This window comes from Piliocolobus tephrosceles, chromosome 2 (genome assembly GCF_002776525.5).
Source record: "Piliocolobus tephrosceles isolate RC106 chromosome 2, ASM277652v3, whole genome shotgun sequence".
NCBI lineage: Eukaryota > Metazoa > Chordata > Mammalia > Primates > Cercopithecidae > Piliocolobus > Piliocolobus tephrosceles.
The window spans coordinates 64388813-64407679 of record NC_045435.1 but is presented as its reverse complement, the minus strand read 5'-3'; the positions used below and the strand labels follow the sequence as shown (position 1 = coordinate 64407679).

General features: G+C 44.7%; 1 long non-coding RNA gene across 10 annotated transcripts in view; it reads right to left on the bottom strand.

The window, feature by feature from the left end:
- LOC111533110 overlaps window positions 1–18867 on the bottom strand; it is a 130276-nt gene that overhangs the window by 8133 nt on the left and 103276 nt on the right. For 3 of the 10 annotated variants that reach the window (XR_002728746.2, XR_002728754.2, XR_002728761.2), the window contains one exon: window positions 15480–16260. The exons of 2 other annotated variants lie outside the window; for them this stretch is intronic. This is a non-coding gene — a long non-coding RNA (uncharacterized LOC111533110). Of the gene's footprint in view, window positions 1–15479; window positions 16261–18867 lie in introns of those variants that run through there. 5 more of the 10 variants (XR_002728764.3, XR_002728766.3, XR_002728750.2 and 2 more) reach the window with 4 other exon arrangements.

Here is an 18867-nt window from a genome sequence, read left to right as displayed (position 1 = left end):
TCTTTCTGATAGGCCTTACAACTTAAACTCCTAGGAGCATCTCTCAGATGGTCTGGCTGCTAAATCACTACCACCACAGTAATTGAAACAGAAAATCATGCTTGACAGAACAACCTAGCAACATCACCATTAGCAGCTGTGGTTTTTCATTGTGAACTGGGGAGCTAATATGCCTCTTTATGTGTGCACTGGCACAGTCAGATATATATCTTTACCAATATTTCAATAGGGATGGGGTCCTTTCTGCTCTTTCCTTCCACTCAGTGATATGTGGGGCTGTTCATTCAGGGAGCCCAAAAGGAATAGTAAACCTCTCTATGTTATCTGAGGCTGCTCAGCTCTGTGGCTAATGCAAGAGCTCATATCTTCCCTCCCTCCCTTCCTTCCTTCCTCCCTCTGCCATCACTGAGCTTATGTTTGTATGGGGAAACAGAGATTAAACAAATAATCACACAAGTCTATAACTAAAAACTGCAATTTGTGCTCAAACTGGGAAAACTTTGCTTTCCAGGGGAATCTGGTAGCTTTGGAAAGAAGAAGGAAGATTTATCTGAAGAAATTCTGAGAGTGAAAAGGTGTAGGTATAAAGGAGAAAGAGGAGAATGTTCTAGAGTTCTACAGTAGGTGCAAAGGCCCTGAGCTACGAGGGAGTTTAGCACATACGAGGAGCCTAAAGGGCACTGGTGCCAGTGGAGGCCGGGGAGATGGCAGAGCATGAAGCATGGATCTTAAAAGTAATTGGAAGATTTTCCCGAATGCTGCTGCTAGAGTAATCGTAATGCCTGGGTCTGATTTTGTTGCTTTCTTGACCCAAATTCTTAGTTGTTCTTATGATACATTACAGTGGTTCTCAAGGAGAGAGAATTATGAAGGCGTAGGGGGTGTTTTTGGAGTTCACAATGATAAAAAGGTGCTACTGGCATTTGGTGGAGTAGGGATGGGGTTACAGAGCATAAGACAATCTGTGATACATGGAATTGTCCCACATTTGGATTTTTATCCTACATCCCATGAAATTTTTGTTTGTTTGTTTGTTTGTTTTGTTTTGTTTCTTTGAGACAGAGTCTCACTCTGTCACCCAGGCTGGAGGGCAGTGATGTGATCTCAACTCACTGCAACCTCTGCCTCCTGGGTTCAAGTGATTCTCATGCCTCAGCCTCCAGAGTAGCTAGGATTACAGGTGTACACCACTACGCCCGACTAATTTTGTATTTTCAGTAGAGACTGGGTTTTGCCATTTTGGCCAGGCTGGTCTCAAACTCCTGTCCTCAGATGATCCGCCTGCCTCAGCCTCCCAAAGTGCTGGGATTACAGGTGTGAGCCACTGTGCTCGGCCCATCCCATGTAATTTTGAGTAGACTGAATGTAAGTTATCTGAGTTATGGTGGTGGTTTTAGTATATGTCTGCAAGTTTGTTGATACCTCTTCCTTCAAAGCATGGAGCCTAATTCCCCTCTCCTTCAATGCAGACCAGACTTAAGGACTCTCTTCTAAGGAAAAGAATGTGGTAGAAGGGATACTATGTGACTTTTGAGGCTAGCTGGTAAAAGGAAGAGCTTCGGTTTGTCCCTCTCTCTGGGATTGCTCACTCTGGAGAAAACCAGTTGCCATGGTGTGAGGACACTCAAGCAGCCCTGTGGGGAAATTTCACAGGGAACGAGGCATCCTACCAATAGCCAGCACCAACTTGCCAGTTGTGTGGGTGAGCCACCTAGAAAGTAGGTCTTGCAGCCCCAGTGAAGCCATCAGATGATTCTAGACTTTGGCCTTCATGTATTCCAGCTATGGCCCTGGACATCACAGAGGCAAGCTCTGTGTCCTGTTCCCTGTCTGAATTCTCCAGCTTTACACTAACACAAATTTTTTTTTCATGGGATCTTAATATGTATTATAGATTCTAGAAACACAGCTACTGTGTAAATCAATGGATAGTTGTACTTAGTTATGTTTGAACCTTTGCCAAAAGTTGTTTTCCGCTTCAAAAATAACATTGCCAATAGCAAATCTCCTTAAGGTATTAGAGTCACCCAAGCAATACACCTGTTAGTAGTCTACAATTGCAGCTCTTGCCACCACAGTGATTCCTCATGTGTGAATATTCAGGTGAATATTGCCTTACATTTTTATATTCAAATTTTTCCATTGTGACTTGCAAACATCTGACTACTTCATTATTTCTCCTAATCAATCCAGGTCTATACATTTGATATCGTAAATGACATTTCTTTCTTTTTTAGACTAGAGTTGGGCCATTATGCTTATTTTTAAAAATTATGTGAGTAGGTGGCTTATATTGAAAAGATGAATTTCACTTCAGGGTGGTAAAGGGGCGTTATAAGATATTCATCAAGAAAAAGAAGGTGAGACATGAACAACTACTAGTGAATATTTTATCGACTTAGGAAATGAAGATCAGTTGTTCTCTTGCCCCTCAATATCCTCAGCAACCTTCCAGCATGATTTCTCACTGTTTCATTACATGAGCCATCTTCTCTAGTTCAAAATGGGCCTTCTCACTATTCCCCAAACAAACTCAGCACATTTCTGTCTTAGGGTATACCATTTCCTTAAGTGAATTCCATCTCTTTTCTTTTTTGTCTTTCAAAATCCACTGATCTCTGACCTAAGTGTTCCTTCAACAAATAAAGACAGTGTGCCTCTGGAGGCCAGACTCTGTGCTGTGTTCTGCGGCTCCTGTGATGAGACAGGGGCCTTGGTGTTTCCCCAGAGCCTCCGGTCTGTCCAGGAATCTGACCCTGTGCAATTACAGTGAAGCGTGATAGTGGGAAATACTGAATGCCCACATAGAGTTAGCGCTGAGGGAGCTTCATGCAAGTGAAAAACCTGTTTTGAGTTATCTGTGCTGTAGTGGTTTTGAAATATGTCTGCAGAGAGCAGAGTGGTCCCCGCCTAGTCCTGAAGAGGGTGAGTGTCAGGTGGGCTGGAAGACCACCCTGTGCCTAAAGCCTCTCCTCTTTCCAGCCTGAATAGCTCCTTAGCTTATAATGTTCATTTTGCATGCACTTTGCCTACTTCCTACAAATTAGGCACTTCCATCATCTCCCCATCCCTTGAAGCGTCCCTCCAGGAGTGGTACTCTCGGGAACTGAAGTAGGCCTGGAAAACTTGAGAATTAGACCTGGTTTCTCTCTGGTGGCTGCCACGTGCTAAAACTGGTGAATCAAGAGAGAGCACAGAGTCCGTGTGACCTGGTTGCAGGTAACTGAGGCCACTTGGATAAAGACTGCGGTCTCTTTTTCAGAGGTCTCCCTGCAGCCCACCTGGTTGTGACAGCTGACAGGGCCTGACTGCCCTCTACAGCACGCAAGGCTCATTTATGCATGCCAAGCCCAGTGGTGTGGCCTGCAGCCCCTTTTCTCAGCACTGACTCTATTTGCCTTCCTCATTACTGATGAGACTTTGAAAACCACACACATTCATAAGACATGCACACACAGCCTGTAGGATCAGCCTCTCACGGATGTGCTCAAAAACATGCTCCAAGAAACAGCCTGAAGGAGACACTGCTGAATTTTTGTCACTTTGTGAGGAAACAGATTTTCTAGAAGCACCAAGCAAGGGGAAGGTCCCTGCCCCCCTCCACAGTTCTTTCCAGAGCGGCCTGGAATTTGGAGGGCAGCCAAAGAGGATGGCAGTTTCTGGCCACTTGAGGGCACTCTGGAATTCTGAGACCAGCAGGGAGCTGATATGTTGGGGCTTTTTTTTTTTTCTTTTTTAACCAGAAATGCAATCCCAGTTAGCCATCAGCAGACAATCTGGAAATTAATCCTCAGAAAGGGAGCGGTGACAAATGGGTTTTATAATGAGGACTTGAAGCCAGGCAGGGCAGAGGGCAGGCGCGTCAGAGGTAAAGCAAAGGGCTGCAAGTTTTACCGCAGGTGGGAAATTCAGCCTGGGTTTTGTTTGCCGTCGTTCAGAAGAAAGAGTTCAGTTAACCCCGTGGTTCTCAACTGGGGGCGATTTGTGGCCCCCCAGGGGACATTAGGCAACGTCTGGAAACGTATTTGGTTATCACAATGGTGTGTGTGTGTGTGTTAGTTGCATCTAGTGAGCAAAAGCCGGAGATGCTACTAAACATCCCACAGTGCACAGAGCAGCACCCCTAACCCTGGGAGCAAAGAATTATCTGGTCCCGATGCCCAGGTTGAGAAACCCTGAGTTAACACAACAGCAGTTTTAAGCCCTGCCTGCTCAGTGAGCAGGAGGTCCGCATTCCAGTTCTTTCCACAGTTTCTAGCCTGTACTGAGCTGAATGGTTCCCCAGGAAGTGGTCTAGTTTTGCAGATGCTGTCACGATTCACAGAGGAAGAAAAATTAAAAATCAACCAGGGATTTTCACTGTAACCCACCCCACCCCCACCCCAAATCCTAGGTGAGGGTTTCCCTTCTAGCAGACCCTGTGAGGATTGTAGTCCAAGTAGTTTATCTGGAAAGGAACCCCAGGAAATACTCATGAAGGACTGAGGCAAATGAGGCAAGGAAGGGAAGGATGCCAACCTGAGATGTGCCCTCCAGTAAGAAACCACTGCGGGCAACAGGGGCATGATCCTGCCGAAGTGTCCTGGGAGCCAGTGTCCAACATGCACCTGTGCTGCAGCTGTCACCAGTCATTGGCTGAGGGCTGCGGGGTAGGATGAGAGGGGGAAAAGACCCTGGGGCACGCGTTCTCTGGTATTGCAGCCCGCCTTGTTAGCAGAGGGAGGGGTTCTAGCTGCTCCAGAATGTCCTCAGCAGCGGACGAGTGCTGGCCAACGAGAGAATACTAAGGCCTGAGGAACTATGAGGGGACAGATGGCCTCTATTCTATCCTCCGCCACCTCAAGGAGTGTCCCAAGTCCTATAAAGACCCACTAGTCCTCTGTTTCAGTACAACAGCTCCCTCTTTTGACTGTGCTGGGAAGCACCATGGTCACTTAATAAAGGACAAGAGGACAGTAGCAATGCCACAGTGAAGACTCTAGTGTCTTGGTCCCTCAGGCAGACACCCTGTAGCATTAGCCAGCAGCAGACCTGACTATGGTGTGCACGGATCACAGGAGGAAGCATTAGCATTAGGGCTCCTGGCAGGAGCCAAGTGAGGCATTGGGAGTTGACAGGACTCCACAAAGTCTATGTCAACGCACCTTTAATATGTATAGGAATGAATCCCCCAGGGCCTTATGAAAAGGCAGACTTGCAGCCCAGCCAACACGGTGAGACTCTGTCTCTACTAAAAAATACAAAAATTAGCTGGGTGTTGTGGCATGGGCCTGTAATCCCAGCTACTCAGGAGACTGAGACTGAGGCAGGAGAATCACTTGAACCTGGGAGGTGGAGGTTGCAGTGAGCCAAGATCATACTACTGCACTCCAGCCTGGGTGACAGAGCAAGACCCGGTCTCAAAAAAAAAAAAAAAAAAAAAAAAAGGAAAAAAAGAAAAAAAGGCAGACGTGGATTCAGTGGGTCTAGGGTCGCTGTACTGGGTTGTTCTTGGATTGCTATAAGGAAATACCTGAGACTGGGTAATTTATAAAAAAAGAGATTTAATTGACTCGTGGCTCTGCAGGTGTGTAGGAAGCACGATGCAGGCATCCACTTCTGGTGAGGCCTCAGGGAGCTTTTACTCATGGTGGAAGGCAAAGCTGGAGCAGGCATGTCACATGGTGAGAATAGGAGCAAGAGAGTGAGGGCAGGGTGGTGCTACATGCTTTTAAACAAGCAGATCTGTGTGAACACAGAGCAAAAGTTCATTCATCATCACCACCAAGGAGATGATGCTAATCCATACATGAGGGAACTACCTCCATGTTCCAAACACCTTTGTTTTAGTCTGTCCTCACACTGCTGATAAAGACATACCTGAGACTGGGTATTTCATAAAGAAAAAGAGGTTTAATGGACTCACAGTTCCACGTAGCTGGGGAGGCCTCACAATCATGGCAGAACGTGAAACGTGCATCTTACATGGCGGCAGGCAAGAGAGAATGAACGCCAAGTGAAAGGGGTTTCCCCTTATAAAACCATCAGATCTGGTGAGCCTTATTCCCACTGCCACGAGAACAGTATAGGGGAAACTGCCCCCATGGTTCAATTATCTCCTACCAGGTCCCTCCCACAACAGTGGGAATTATGGGAGCTACATTTCAAGGTGAGATATGGGTGGGGACACAGGCAAACCATATCAACCTCCTGCCAGGCCCCAACCTCCAACACTGGGGATTACATGTCAACTTGAGATTTGGAGGGGACACAGGTCCAAACCATATCAGCAGGGCTTGAGATCCTGTATTTCTAACAGACTTCCAGGTGATGTCCTTGCTTCTGTCCGCTGAACCAGGAAAGGTGGCCACGGTGCAGTCAACAACCCATCTCTCTAAGCATCCCTGAGAAACTGCCTAAGGAGATCTCAGAAGAAAGGGAGCGGCAACTCTAAGGCTCTAATAAGAGACATGATGTGATTTCTCTTCTCATTCTATCCCGGCTGTCATACCTAATTTCCTTTTGTTTTTCCTCAAAAAACCCTCCTCTCCTCACCAATTTATAGGCCATGGGTCTCAAGAAAGCTTGATCCTTACCCGTCTGAAAGCATTTGAGAGGGTTGGGATTTATCTCTGAGAGTCTGGGCCCCAAACATTTTGATTTGTGTATCAGGAGTTCTGCAACTTTCAGCTTCCATTTCCTGCTCCCTGATCTCAGGCAGCTTTCACAGTTAGATGCTAAGTGAAACAGTAGAGGAAAGAAGAAAACTGAAGAAGGGCAGCTCATAGGTTAGGTCACAGCCAGTGTGAAGCCTAGTGTGCAAGCCAGCGAGTCAAGTGTGGAAGGATGTCAGTGTCCAGACGATTTCCGTTAATTTGCTGAGCAAATCTTTATTGAACATTTATATGTCAGGCATTGTTCTAGGTGGTAGGGTTAAGATATTGAACAAAAAGAACAAAATCCCTGCCTTCAAAGAGTTGACATCTGAGAAATAAAATTAAATTCTAAGTCCCCTCAACTGACTGAATGGATCCCCCTCTTGGCCAAAGAGACCTCCGAGAAACCTTGAAAACTGAGTTCCCAGCATGACAGGAGGTTGAACATGCCTTATTTTACCCCCTCCCTTGCTAACCAGCATTAGGCTTGCTTTCTTAAGAGTTAACCAGAGAAGGGTGGAGTGGAAGGGGAGGGAGAGCATTAGGACATATACCTAATGCATGTGGGGCTTAAAGCCTATATGATGGCACATGTATACCTATGTAACAAACCTGCACGTTCTGCAAACGTATCCCAGAACTTAAAGTAGAACAAAAAAGAGTGATTTATAGACTACCATGACAACATTACAGTATTCTGAATTTGGCTATGTGTTTACTTTTACTAATAAGATTTATACTTTTATATGTTTTCACGTTGTTACTTCAGCATCCTTTTATTTCCACTCAAAAAAACTCCTTTTAACATTTCTTATAAGGCAGGTTTAGTGCTGATAAGCTCCCTCAGCCATTTTTAAAATAAATTTTTATTTTTTTATTTTTATTTTTGAGACAGAGTCTCGGTCTGTCGCCCAGGCTGGAGTGCAGTGGCCAGGTCTCCGCTCACTGCAAGCTCCGCCTCCCGGGTTTACGCCATTCTCCTGCCTCAGCCTCCCGAGTAGCTGGGACTACAGGCGCCCGCCACCTCGCCCGGCTAGTTTTTTGTATTTTTTAGTAGAGACGGGGTTTCACCGTGTTAGCCAGGATGGTCTCGATCTCCTGACCTCATGATCCGCCCGTCTCAGCCTCCCAAAGTGCTGGGATTACAGGCTTGAGCCACCGCGCCCGGCCTTAAAATAAATTTTATCATTTATACTTGAGGTTTATAACATACATGTAGATAGTAAAATAGTTACTATAGTGAAGCAAATTAACGTGTTTATCATTTCACATAGTTACACTTTTTGTGACAAGAACAGCTAAAATCTATTTAACAAAAATCACTAATTCAATACAATTTTATTAACTACAGTCCTCAAATTGTTCTTTAGACCTCTAGACTTGTTTATTCTGCATATCTGCTACTTTGTATTTTTGACTTACGACTCCCTGTTTCCACTGTTTTATTCTCTATATCTGTACATTTGACCTTTTTTATTTTTAGATTCCACATTAAAGTGAGATGCAATTTAAAAAAGAGTTAACCAGAAACCAGTGCTTTCAAAAGACTTGCTCTACCACCAATTTAAACCACTGACTAGCTTCTCTTCCTGATAAGAGATCACCGACCTCGAACTGGTTCTGGCTGAGTTACAGGGACTGTATACAGGATGTCTCTGTGTCCTGTTTACACCTTTTGACATATAGAGCTGAATTTTCATGCATTTAAATGTCAAGTCTCTATCTCAAAGTGAACATGGGATGTGTACAACATGGATGTTTGCTTACTACACATGCTTGTGCCCCATCAGGCAAATTCATAGCCCCTCCTACAGTCTGTTAAACATGTCTACTTAGCCAACCCGTTTGGTATAAAGTCCAAATTCAGTACCCTGCTTTTGGTTTCTGTTCAAGGCTATACTTCCCAGCCTGCAGGCTGCAACCCTTTATAAGGAATAAAGCTGAGTAGGGGGTACAAGATGGGTGGGAGTGTGGAGTTGCAATTAAAATAAGATGGTCAGGGAAGACCTCATTAGGAGGGTGGCATTTGAACCAAGCCTTGAATAGGGTGTTAATAAGGAATTTTAATTTATTTTGTTTAACTACATTTTAATTTAATACAGAAAAAATAATATTGTTGTTTTTCTGGGTTTTTTTGTTTTTTGTTTTTTGTTTTTTTCCTTTGCTGTGCTCTCCTGAAGGATGGAGGGCAAAGAATTTCTCTCTCCTCAGTTTGCTGATTTAAGCTCATGCTGCCCTGGAGGAAAGAGAAAGCAGTTTTTCAGTTGCTAATGAATTAGCCATCAAGGTTTACTGTCAAAAGATAAGAGAAGTATCTCAGAGGGAAAGAAAAATAGGGGGAGATTTTTTCTAGAAATAAAGGAGGTATAAAATCAGGGGAGAAGGGAAGAGGAACAGGGAAAGTCTGGGGTGAGGTCTAAGGAACAGTGAAAATAGTTCCTGCTGCTGGCTTCTTCCTTCAACTGTCAGGGGCTGTAAACTTGGACAACCACGTGGGTGACAACCATGTAAATTACAGCCTATAAACTTACGGACAATTGCAATCATGATTGTCAAGAATAACTGGAAAAGCCTTTGATATAGGCACAAGAGATCATTGGATAGCCTTTCAGTGGAATACTAGGTGCACCCCCTGCATGGGTTATCTGATTCTATCAGGGTTTGTCCTTTTCTTTTTCTTTAATGAGCTCTTTTAAAACTCTTTTGTAGGAAACTGATAATAATGCAAATAAGATTGGTCCAGTGGAGATGCCACTGAGTCTCCCTTGGAAGAAGACAATGTTGCATCTGTAGGAAAGGAAAAAATAATTTTCTCCCTACCCTTTATAGTTCTTAGCTGGGACAAACTTCTATAACAAAAGGCAGATTAACAACAGCAAAAGAAGTTTATTAACATGAATGCTTCATATGTACATGGGAGATACCCATAGAAATGAGTACATCTCAGAGATTGCTCTGTCTGCACAGATTTATCAGTTCTGTTTCTATTGACATATCCCAGATCACAGCTTACTATGCCCAGCATTGCACAGCTAGGAAATGGTACAACTGGATGCCAAAGCCTGTGCCCTTGGCCCTGGGCTATTCTGCTGCTAGTACACAGAAAAGTGGGGATTCCTGGGCCTTGGGACTTAGTAAGGTCCCAGCACCCTTGGAAATCAAACACCAGTCACTAACAGGAAGAGAAAATGGGAGAAGTCGTCTCTCCCACAATTTTCAGGACTCCCAAAGGGAGAGATTGATCAGTCAATGAAGGACTGGGATGAAGGGGTGAAGGTGCATGCAGGTGGACCATGGTAAAAGGAGAGATTTTCTAAAAGGTAAAGGCATGACTCACACATAAAATGAACACAGGTCAAAGATTTCATTTAACTCAATTAATGAAAAAAAAAATCAGTTAGTTTTAATCAACCAGTTCAAAGGAGAATGAGGGAAAAAAAAAGGGCAGACACCTATATAGGTTGTCAGAAATGCCCAAATGGATTTGCTAATAGATGTGTAGGAGACTGGGATATGCCACCCCAAAAGATGCCATTTTGGCATAAGGATCATGTTGAGCTGAAGGTAATTGAGAAGAAGCAGGTACAAGAAACAAGAAACCTCCTCCTACTTGCCTAAAAGTGGGATATAAATTTACAAAGGTAACTTTTTCCTCCTCCCCTCTCTACCAGGAAGGACAAAAACAAGACACTGAAGACAACCTTAGACCCTTATCAGCCCAGAGAAGGCAGCAGAATCATCTACCTTACAAGTTGTATTATCTAGCCTTTGTTTGCTATTTGCCTTCCCACAATTTGCCATCCCTAGAGACTTAGAGTCCTTTTCCTTTGTCTTATCACTCTCTAAAATTTTACTGGATTTTGTGTGTGTATGTGTGCATGTGTATATATGTGTGAAAGATGCGACATAAGCCTAATTTCAAAGCTTCCTCTGAGATTTACTCATTCTGTGGGTATCTCCCATATATACATGAAACATACATGTTAATAAACTTTTTCTCTTGTTAATCTGTCTTTTGTTATAGGAGTCTGTCCTAATTAAGAACTATGAAAGGTAGAGAGACTATTATTTTACGCCCCTACAGATGCAATACTGTCCACTTCCAAAGGGGACTCAATGGCATCTCCACTGGACCAAACATATTGGCATTATTATCAGTTTCCTACAACAGAGTTTTGAAAGAGCTCATTAAAGACAATGAAAAGGACAGACCCCAGTTGTACCACTTCCTAGCTGTGCGGTGCTGGACAATTTAGTAAATTGTGATATGGGCAATATGAGTAGAAACTGTGCTGATAAATTTGCGATGATTCGATCAGTGAATGCCTGTAAAATGCTCAGCACCAGGTCTGGAATGTTGTAGCGAGTGCCTGGTTGGTAGTGATTGCTGATGTTCCACTTTACTGTCACTGTGCTGGGTATTTTCCATTGTCTCAATCTATTCTCAGCCGTTCTCCACCCTGCTCTGTGGTCCAGGAGGCACTTTTTCTGTGGCTTCTGGTTGGGTTCTACCAACTCTTTCACCCCCTCTGGAATTGCCCTGGACTGGCAGCATCCCTCAAAGGTCACAGCTTCTCCTGGGAAGCCCATGCCACCTCCAGGTCCTCATAACTGTCCCTTGCTGTCCCTTCAAAGCATCAGGGTGATAATAGCTCTCTGTTACCAGCCCTGGGTTTTTGTAAGTCAGCTATGGTGTCCCATACTCTGCCCACCCCTTTGTAGATAGTGCCTTTACTAAACATGCCTCAAATTACTCACACTGAGAGCACCATCTGTGTCCTGGCAGGACCTCGACTGATGCAGTCAGCAACAATTTTTTTTTTTTTTTTGGAGGTGGAGTCTTTCTCTGTCACTCAGACTGGAGTGCAGTGGTGTGATCTTGGCTCACTGCAACCTTTGTCTCCTGGGTTCAAGTGATTCCCCTGCCTCAGCCTCCTGAGCAGCTAGTCACCAGCAGTTTTAATACCCCGCTGTGTCCATCTCCATTCTTTAAGTGAGTGATGCTGATGCTCCTGTTGAGTCTCATGAAAACTGAAAGCTGGATCCTTTACTCCTGTTTTATCTTAGATGTAACTTCTCAGCAATGCTTGCAGCACAGGGAGGGAATGTCACCAAAGTCCCACACCAGAAGGCAGCATTCGTTTTTGTGACTGATCCCAAACACATATAGAAGAGAAGAGTGAAGAGATGAAGGGTCCATACAAAGATGAGTGTTTTAGACCTTACTAAAAGAATCCTTATCTTCCATTAGTTCCCCCATATATGTCCTAGTTACTGCCCCACAATTTATGATCCCTGGAAACCAAATCCTCTTTTCTTTGTTAAAAGGGTATATAAGCTCTCAAGTCTAACTGCTTGAGTTTCACTTCTTTTCTGTGAACTCTCATGCACATAAATATGAATAAAAATTGTGTGCTTTTGCTCCTGTCAGTTTTTTGTGTGTTTAATTCACAGGCCCCCAGTTATCTCACCTAAGAGGGTAGAGGAAAAGTTTTTCCTCTCCAATACCAGTGTCCCTGTTTCATCTCAGAGAAAAGATTATAGGCCCCTATGATGGATCATTTAGAACAGGTTTAAGCCCTGTACCTTTTTCAGGAAGGAGCATCTTCAAATCTTACAAACTTATTTCTTGCTAACTGCATAACATCCATGTGTTATTATGAAAATGTTACCAGGTTATTGAAAAATCTAAATTCAGTAAAGATACAAACAACTGTCTTATTTTCTCCAATCATTGACTTTAACTGTGCTATGTCTACTCTCCCTTAATCAGATTTCAGCACTAGTTTTCCAGTCATGTTTAGGTTTTGAGTCCAGTCCAGGCTAGTTTAAAGTTTGAAGGTTCAATCTCATACCCCAATTTAACTTTTATCTCCCAACCCCCAGAGGATACCTGGTTTTGACCTCAAGGCATCTTGAGGAGGAAGGGATGTGGTCTGCTTTTTAGCTCTTCCTCCTCTAGTGCTTTAGGGGTTGAGGAGCAGGCTGGGGGAAAAGGGACAAATGCCTCTTAAGAGGTGTTTCTTTTTGAGACTTTCTTGGCTTCTCTGGCAATGGCTTCTGCTGGGCTGGCAGCCAACACCTGCCTTCTCATGGGGCAGAAAACTAAGTTATATAAAAGGCCCTGGTGGGGGACTTTCCCTGACCTGACACAAACATTCTGGCTAGACATATGCCAAATGCCTCCAGAATATATAGAGATAGCGGTGGAATCTTTGCTAGTCCTACCGTAGAGAGGAGGAGTCTCTTTCCCCTCCCATTTAAAGTAGGCTCACCTTAGTGACTTGCTTGGCTGATAGAATGCTTGACTGAAGGGACAGTCTCAAACTTCTGACACTAGATCATAAGAAACCTTGCAGCTGCCATCAGGGCTTCTTGGACCTCTGAGCCACCACGTAAGAAGTCTGACTGTCACACTGGGAAGGCAATTGTAGGTGTGCCAATCAATAGTCCCAGTTGAAGCCAGCCTTGCAGCCAAGGCACTAGACCAGCCCTTCCACCAGCTGCACACCACCAGAGGCCCTCACCTGATTCCATGTGGAGCAGCAGAATTCTCAATAGAGCCCTGCCTGAATTCTTGACCCACAAAATTATGACATACAATAAAATGGCTGGTGTTTTAAGCTGCTAAGCTTTGGGGTGGCTTGTCACAGATCAATAAACTAGAACACCCCCTCAACTTATATCTTTAGTTCTGGAGCTCTCCCTTGGATGAGTCAGTGGCAAGATGGCCCTAATGGGGTCACGTTCTTGGTATCTATGTGACCTACTCTTGCACTTTGGTCTCTCCTCTCTCTTCCCATCTCTTTCCCATTCTTGTTCCCCTGCCCAGCGCCATAGGGATCCTTTTGAAATTTCCTTTGCTTGGCTTCAGGAATAAAGCACCACCCCTTCCATCCTCCATGGGGAGGGAAGAGAGGTGCAACAACTCTATTCCCTAGGCACCTACCACTTAAGGGACAACTTCAAATACCTCCCATCTCCAGCCTTCTGCTTGTTTAGACCAGTGAGAGTGGGGAGGGGGCTGGAGGATGGGTGCTGCTGCACAGAGGCATGTCAGTTCATCTGCTTCTTCATACACCGTAGGATGTGTCTGTTTGGGGATTGACACAAACTTTGACACTCACAAAGTCCTCAACTTTGACTCTCAGTTGCCAATTTTGCAGTTAAAGTAACATAACTTTGGCCAGGCGTGGTGGCTTACACCTGTAATCCCAGCACTTTGGGAGATGGGCGAATCGCTTGAGGTCAGGAGTTTGAGACAAGTCTGGCCAACAGGGTGAAACCCCATCTCTACTAAAAATACAAAACTTAGCTGGGCATGGCGGCACATTCCCGTAGTCCCAGCTACTCTGGAGGCTGAGGCATGCGAATCGCTTGAACCTGGGAGGTAGAGGATGCAGTGAGCTGAGATTGTGGAACTGTACTCCAGCCTGGACAACAGAGTGAGAGCCTGTCTCAAAAAAAAAAAAAAAAAAAAAAGGAAGAAAGAAAGAAAAGAAAAGAAATATAGCTTTTTCTTTCCCACTTCAGGTCAGGTACTGAGCAATGACCAATGAAAGGAGAAGCTGGCAGGGATCAGGAGACCAATTATCTCTGATAAAACTGGATGAAAAGATGTATTTAGACCTGGCCAAAGGACTTGTAAAATGTCCCACATTTGGGACATCCCAAAATGTGGTGTATTTACCTAGTCAGTCTCAAGCAATATTGGAAAGTCATGGGCCTTTCTTCTCAGGGGCAGGGGTTTCTTGCCATGATATCTGCAGTGCTGAGAGTGGTCTGGAACACATACTTTAAGTAGTCAGGCTGTTCCCCAAGGGGGACAGATGGGAAGGGGCTGGGCTACCTTGCCTCCTCTGTCCCAAAGTCATCATTCAATTAATTTTTTTCTCTTCAAGCAAATAAATGGAGGGGCAGAAAGAAGCCAAGATTCTCCTGATCTAAAAACAAGTGAAGAACAACTAGGGGAATAAGTATTTTCCCCCCAAAAGCCAAATCTCAGGAAACAAGCTTCTCCCATTGAATATTTGGTTGCACACAAATCTAGGTCATCATTCTGTTGTGCTGGATATGTTCTATTTCTCATTCTAGACTCAGCTTCTTCCTGGCCCACCTGTAGCATGCCTAGAAACACTGCAGCTGTGACTGCCACACCCAATCAATGTGGCTTCATTGCCCTTTGGATTTGGGTTGGTTGTAGCTAAAAGCAGGGACTGGCAGGAGAGAAGGCAAGAGGAGAATGAGGCTGGACCCCCTCTTTGCCAGTTCACTTGCTGTATTCCTCTAGGGAAGCCACAGCCCCTGTCATGCAGCCATCCCCAAGCAGCTACCTTCTCTAGGTCCCTGAAATCACTGACTCCCCAACCCCCATTTCTCTTCATATCTTAGGACGTAGCAGCTCTGGCTTTTGCCTCACTTGGAATTTCTCCCCATCCCTCCCTGGGTTTCTTAAATCCTGCCCTCAGCTCTGTAGAGTACTTTTATTTTTTTTTTTATTTTTATTTTTTTTATTTTTTTGAGACGGAGTCTTGCTCTGTTGCCCGGGCTGGAGTGCAGTGGCCGGATCTCAGCTCACTGCAAGCTCCGCCTCCCGGGTTCACGCCATTCTCCTGCCTCAGCCTCCGGAGTAGCTGGGACTACAGGCGCCCGCCACCTCCCCCGGCTAGTTTTTTTGTATTTTTAGTAGAGACGGGGTTTCACCGTGTTAGCCAGGATGGTCTCGATCTCCTGACCTCGTGATCCGCCCGCCTCAGCCTCCCAAAGTGCTGGGATTACAGGCTTGAGCCACCGCGCCCGGCCTAAGTACTTTTATTAAACAGTCCACGAGTGCCCTGATTGAATGAGCCATCTGTTTCCTGTCAGAACCCTGACTCTCGTGTCCCTATTCCTAAGGGCAGGCGGTCCCTGATGGGAGAAAGCCCCGTTCTACACCAGCCTCATCTCAAAGCCCTCAGTCCAGCCCATGTGCTTTGACTTGAGCATTATTTCATGCTCCTAAAATGGCACTGGGACAAACCCTTTGGTCAAAATGAGAATTGAGGATTCTTTCATAGGAAGATATACTTCTTTAACAGGTACAGAAATGAGTTGCCCCCCAAATTTTGATAAGTGAATGAGAGAAGGAGAGCCATTTTGGTCAGGATTCTCCAGAGATATAGAACCAATAGGATATACAGAGAAGGATGCATGCAAATGATTTATTAGGGGAACTGGCTCACTTGATTACGGAGCTGAGAGGCCCATGCTTGCAAGCTTGGAGACCCAGGGAAGCTGGTAACTTGGCTCAACCCAAGTCTGAAGACCTCAGAACCAGGGAGGCAATGGTGTTGCTCTCAGTCCGAGGCCACCGATATGAGTCCCAAGGCCAGAGTACCTGGAATGCTGATGTTCAAGAGCAGGAGAAGGGCTTCCAGGCTTGGCAGAAAGAGGGTGAGGATTCTCTTTTTCATCCTCCTTTTTGTTCCATCTGGATCCACAGCTGATTGGATGGTGTTCAGCCACTTTGAGGGTGGATATTCCCTACTAAGTCCACCAACTCACAAGCCAATCTCCGGAAACATCCTCACAGACACATCTGGGGCTGCCCAGTCATTCCAGTCAAAAGCAAAGCCACCTGGGTTTCCTTTTCAGCAGAAAAGAGACAGGCTTAGTAACTACTGAAGCATGGAGAATAAATAATGCCAGCTATCTGGGTATCCCTTAATCCAGTCAAGTTGACATTCCAAATCAACCATCACAATAGGGTAGTGGTGAAAACCTTGAGCTCTGCAATCAGACAGCTTGAGCTTGAGCTCCATTTTCTGGGTGATCTTATACAAGCCACTTCCCTCTCTCAACCTCAGCTTCTTTATCTGTGCAATAATCGTTTTAACAACAGTTGTGAGGTGGAGTGATTTAATGCTTGGGTGCGTAATAAGTGCACATTAAACATTAGCAACAGGCCGGGCACGACAGCTCATGCCCATAATCCAAGGCGTTAGGAAGACAAAAGCTGGCAGATCGCTTGAGCCCAGGGGTTCAAGACCAGCCTTGGCAACATGGTGAAACTCTGTCTCTAAAAAAAAAAAAAAAAAAAAAAAATACAAAAATTAGCTGGGCATTGTGGCATGCACCTGTAGTGCCAGCTACTCAGGAGGCTGAGGTGGGAGGATCCCTTGAGCCCGAGAGGTTGAGGCTGCAGTGAGTCAAGATTGCACCACTGCACTACAGCCTGGGCAATAGAGTGAGACCTTGTCTCAAAAAAAAAAAAAAAAAAAAAAAAAGAAGAAGAAGAAGAAAAAGAAACATTAGCAAAGACCAGCACATCTAATTGTGTGGACACCAGATGCCCAGCCAAAAGAGTGAAGGGAGGTTAAAGTACAGCCCCAACCCTAATCACCAAGCCAAGGGTTACCATGCACCCTGTATCTGGCATCTGTAAACTATAAATAAATAGTGGATGCATTGGATCAAAATGACCTTCTGAAATCTGGCCTCTATAAGTTGATACCAGAAGAGTCAGTTAAGGATTATTCCTTCTATCACCCATGGTTCTCACAGTTCTTTCCTGAGCCCAGCCCTAGTGCAAGAGAAGACAGAAGAATGGCAGTGACAGATGGAGGTGCAACTGCTCTTCAGTGTCTTTTGCATGTGTGTGTTTGAATGGGAAAAGCCATTTGATCATTAGAGTTCCAATTTAGTGGTTTGCGAGAATTGGGCACCCCCAGAAGCCCTGCTGCAAGCATGGGATAGATTCTGAGACCAAGACTGATGGGTGAGCAACTTTAATTACCCAAGAACTGTGTTAATGGCCCTTGGGGTATCTTATTGCTATTCTGACACTTGGGAACATGGCATTTTCCCATTAAAATGCCAATTATCCTTGAGCACTTCTGCAAATCCATCAGCTGGAGGCTGCCGGATTGTCGAATGATGCAGTCTGATGATTTGAAGCAAACCATCAGATCAAGGGCATTTTATCTGGCAGTTCATGACTGCTCAGGGTGTTGCACCACCCCTGCCTGTTGCCTCCAGCCTCCAAGGCACACACATGCACACACACACACACACACACTCCACTAAGCAGAAAGATCAGAATCTCTGGTCCTAGGTAGCTGCTAGGGAAGAGGATGTGTTAAGAGTTGGGAATAAGGAAGAAAATTGGGATTTGGAAAAGAGCCTCCGAAATGGAATTTTTCTTCATCTGGATAATTGAAAGCACAAGTCCAACAGAAAACATATCTCACTGGGGAAATTAGTTGATTTGCCTCATCTAACTACCAGGAGAGAGGGTCTGCTTGCAGAATTCACACTGCCCTGCAGAGCTTCTGTTGCAGATTAATTACACCTAAAGGGTTTGCTAATGCTGGAATTTGGAGCCTCAATTTGATGTGCTCTTCCAGGACAATGCTACTTTGCCCAGGCAGCCTTGGGTTTGGCTTATCCCAGGCTCTTGCTTCTGGAAGAAGTGGTTATACCTCAGTGTAAGAGTTCTCTTGGGAAAGCGGTTGTAGACCTGTTGGTCCATAATTTCTTGGGGCTATGTTTAAATTCAATTATAAATCTAAATTATTATATAATAGAAGACCAAGTTTGGTTTGCTTTTTTCTTACTGGATTCTATTTCAGAATAGCAGTACAGTAGTGAGACTAAGAGCATAGATTTATGGATGCAGATGCTGAGTTTCAAACTTCAGCTCTGCCACTGAGCAGCCATCTGAACTTGGAGAAGTTACGTAACCCTCTCTGAGCCTCAGTCTTCTCATCTGTAAAATAAGGATGATAATGGACCCAACCTCCTACAATTGTCAGGATTAAATCTGTTAATAGTTGGAACAGTATTGACCCATTGTAAACATTCTCATTGGGCAAGTATTATTATTTAGCTGTCTAAACAGTATCAAAAAATGTGATTATTTTAAAAAATTTTTGTTTTTCTACTTAAGAGGTGGTGCCATTTTTATAATTGAAGAATAGTTGTCTGTAGCATGCCATGGAAGGGGATGAGCTGATCCACTGGTCTGCAAAGGATTGGTTGTCATGTTCCTATAGCAGGTGTCATTGGTGCTGCTCCCAAATGCCTGGTACAAAGCCAGTGTGCCCAGCTGCAGCAGTGCTGGTTTAACGGCTCACACCTGCACCCTCTCTGAAGGCTGGGCATGGCTGGTAGGAGACATGGCTCCTGTGATGCCTGGGAGGTTACACACTCCCTGCAAATTCTGACATTCTCATCAACAGGCAGATTCCTTCTC